Below are 4,144 nucleotides of genomic sequence, written 5' to 3'. Positions count from 1 at the left end.
CACCTAGAGACGTCACTGGTGAGTCAGTGTTACCTATACACTGACACTATACACTGTATACTATATAGAGGTCCTGTGTATAATGTCACCAGTGATCTCAGTATTACCTCTACACAGACACTGCATACTAAGTACAGATCTCCTGTGAATACTGGCACTTATGGTGATAGTATTGTGTTGTTTTTTTATTACTGATCAGTATTGTAGTATTCAGTCACTATGTGGTGGTAATATGTGGTCTGGAAATGGTGTTGTGGTATTTGTCCCTTGTATGTGCTATTTGGTCACCAAGTGGTAATATGTGGTCTTGACATGGTGCGGTGGTATTTGTTCCTTGTATGTGATATTATTCGATCACTGTGGTTGTAATTTGTGGTCTGGTCACGGTGCGGTTGTATTTGTTCCTTGTATGTGATATTATTGGTCAAGCTATGCCTAAATTGTATTGCAGATTTTAACAAATATTTAATAGGTTACAGTAGAGTAGGGCCCGGCCATTTTTCTGGTATAATCTGGTTCGGGTATATCATGACCCCCGTCACATGACCCCCGTCACATGACCCCCGTCACATGACCCCCGTCACATGACCCCCGTCACATGACCCCCGTCACATGACCGGGGGGGGGCCCACAGTGTGTGAACAGCCCGGGGCCCTGGCTACCCTTAATCCACCCCTGTCCGTCATTCATTATATTTGCTCATATCCTATGATCTCAGGAGGCGTCAACAGTTTTCCTGCATGTTTGAGAAGCCGAGGATATCCCCTGATTTTTACATCTCTTTTCATTACCGTTACAGTGTGTTATGTTTATCTATTGCCTAGTAGGATTAGTTACTATTTCTTGTACTTCTCCTATAGGTACGCTGGATTGTATTTACCGTATATACTCGAGTATAAGCCGAGATTTTCAGCCCACTTTTTGGGCTGAAAGTCCCCCTCTCGGCTTATACTCGAGTCATATACCCGGGAGGTCGGCAGGGGAGGGGGAGCGGGGGCTGTGTAATTATACTTACCTGCTCCTGTTGCGGTCCCTGCAGTCCCTGGCTTCCCCGGCGCTGCAGATTCTTCCTGTACTGAGCGGTCACATGGCACCGCTCATTACAGAAATGAATAGGCGGCTCCACCTCCAATAGGGGAGGAGCCGCATATTCATTGCTGTAAATGATCGGTAACTGTGACCGCTCAATTACAGGAAGAAGCTGCAGCGCCGGGGAAGCCAGGGACTGCAGGGACCGCAACAGGAGCAGGTAAGGGGAGCACAGCGCTGCGCGATATTTACCTGCTCCTCGCTTCGGTGCGGCTCCGTCTGCAGCATCCTCTAGCAGTGACGCTCAGGTTAGAGGGCGCTGTGACGTAGTCAGTGCGCGCCCTCTGCTGAGCGTCAGTGCTGGAGACGGAGCCGCAGAGGAGCAGGTAAATATTGAAAGCGCCGGCGTCCTGAGCAAGAGAGCAAGTATGTGATTTTTTTTTTATGGCAGCACCAGCAGCATTCTATATGGCACAGCATTATATAAGCAGCATCTATGGGGCCATAAAGAACGGTGCAGAGCATTATATATGGCACAGCATTATATAAGGAGCATCTATGGGGCCAAAAAGTACGGTGCAGAGCATTATATATGGCACAGCTTTATATGGCACATCTATGGGGCCATAAAGAACGGTGCAGAGCATTATATATGGCACAGCTTTATGTGGAGCATCTATGGGGCCATAAAGAACGGTGCAGAGCATTATATATGGCACAGCTTTATAAGGAGAATCTATGGGGAAATAATGAACGGTGCAGAGCAATATACCGTATATGGGGCACAGCTTTATAAGCAGCATCTATGGGGCCATAATCAACGGTGCAGAGCAATATATATGGGGCACAGCTTTATAAGGAGCATCTATGGGGCAATAATCAACGGTGCAGAGCAATATATATATGGCACAGCTTTATAAGGAGCATCTATGAGGCCATAATGAACGGTGCAGAGCATTATATGTGGCACAGCTTTATATGGAGCATCTATGGGGCCATAATGAACGGTGCAGAGCATTATATGTGGCACAGCTTTATATGGAGCATCTATGGGGCCATAATGAACGGTATAGAGCATTCTATATAGCACAGTTGTATATGGAGCATCTATGGGGCCATAATGAACGGTATGGAGCATCTATTTTTATTTTTGAAATTTACGAGTAGCTGCTGCATTTTCCACCCTAGGCTTATACTCGAGTCAATAAGTTTTCCCAGTTTTTTGTGGCAAAATTAGGGGGGGTCGGCTTATACTCGGGTCGGCTTATACTCGAGTATATACGGTAACTACATTTGTACACCGCTTACACTTTTTTGTCACTTTTTTTACCCCGGCTCATATGGTCTTGATCCAGCTTTTTTTCATTGTTTTCATTTTTCCATCACTCATGTCTCTCTGCAACGTTGATTTTTTTTCAGCTATTAATTATAGTGGGCATTTTTGTACACTTTCTATTTTTACCATATATGGTTTTTGTTTTTTACTTCTTATCTATTTGGATTCTCCTTGCCAGCTTACCCTTAGATTTACATAGCATCTTTTTATTTCTATTTATTTTTATTTTCCTTTTCATTTATTTCTTCATATATATAGTTCTTTTGGTGTCAGGGCATTATATAGGATCCTGCCATCCTCTCTAACTCTTTTTCTGGCACGTCACTTTCTTTGCCGTTTACACATCTGGTATACGCTGTATACATTAATACTTATATGTCACCCATTACATTTGCGTACCAACACATTCCTTTGTGTATATTATATTTCTTTATCAGATCAGTCTGTATAATACTTGCAAATTGCAGTGCACTTGTATGATATGTTTTTCTCTTTTTTCTACTTTCTCCTAGGTATTGTGCTGGCACCTTCACGTGCACCCCCCTCTTTCACTTTCACTTTCCCTTCACTGCCACTCCTCCTGGTCAGGTATGTTCACCCGCCCACTATCGGCTTCTCGTCTTACTGCACTTTCTGTATAGATGGTTCCTGCTTCCCTTTTCGCTCTCAGCGGTGTGCGCTTCTCGCGGCCTGCTTGTTCTGGTTGCCGTGGATACGCGTCCTTTCTGCGTCGCACTTCTGGCCCCTCCCACTAACGCGTCAGTGCGGGGCGCGGATGTGTGACGTCGGACGCCGACTCCGCCGCTTCCGGCCACTGCAGTGCCTGGGGTAAGCGCCGCCATTACCGCTTTGAGCGCCAGTACTCTAGATAAAAGGAGACCACCCATCCTCCTCACACTAGCGCCCCCCAGATAGCAGCATTGTGCGAAACGCGCGTCGGGGCCCCTCTTTCCACGCACGGCCGCAGGTTGGTATCTCTCTTATGTGCCTTTTACTACTACTTAGAAAGCATAAGCATGGCTTTACCCACCTATGTGTATGGGATCTTCCCTTAATATTTGTGACCATGTACTGAGGGCAGCATAGTTATATGGGGTACACTGCCATATTATATCTGCACTAGGCACTTTATTTGTATCTTTACATATATTTAGCATCTCCCTGCATCCGTTTATTATCTGAGAGCAATTGTCTTCTTACTATTGGTTCCATCTGCCCGGTAGTTTATGTGTTATCTTAACTACTGCTTACATGCATGTTGCACTACTTTTATTATTGCTGAACGATACTTCTGTGTATATATATATACACCCGTGGTAGGAGTACTCTTGATTTTTTTGCTCTTCAGCTTAGTATAACGTCCGTGTGTGGCACTAGTATCGCCTTTCCGTTTTTTCATTGCATCTTTTTATTCTGATTTCTATGTACAGTATTTATGTATTTTTTAATGGTCTTTCAATAAAATTGTTACTTTTTAGCTCTGGTGTCCATTCTTTTTTTGGGTCTCTATGATATTTATGATAGCGGAGCATTTACCCTCGGTGCCCTCTCTATAGGTTTACTCATCATTTTCTTGACTTCAATTTGTCACAAAAAAATCAATCAGGGCTTGTGGAGGTAGTCATTTCTATATGGCAGTATAGCAGAGGCATAAAAGGACAAGAGTGGGGCTGACATGATGAATACCTCCTGCCTCTCCTGCGTGCATAATAAATAATAATCTTTATATAGCACTAACATATTCTGCAGCACTTGACATTTTGCACACATTATCATCGC

Source organism: Ranitomeya imitator, chromosome 8, assembly GCF_032444005.1.
Source record: "Ranitomeya imitator isolate aRanImi1 chromosome 8, aRanImi1.pri, whole genome shotgun sequence".
Classification (NCBI taxonomy): domain Eukaryota; kingdom Metazoa; phylum Chordata; class Amphibia; order Anura; family Dendrobatidae; genus Ranitomeya; species Ranitomeya imitator.
This window is presented reverse-complemented; position numbering follows the sequence as displayed.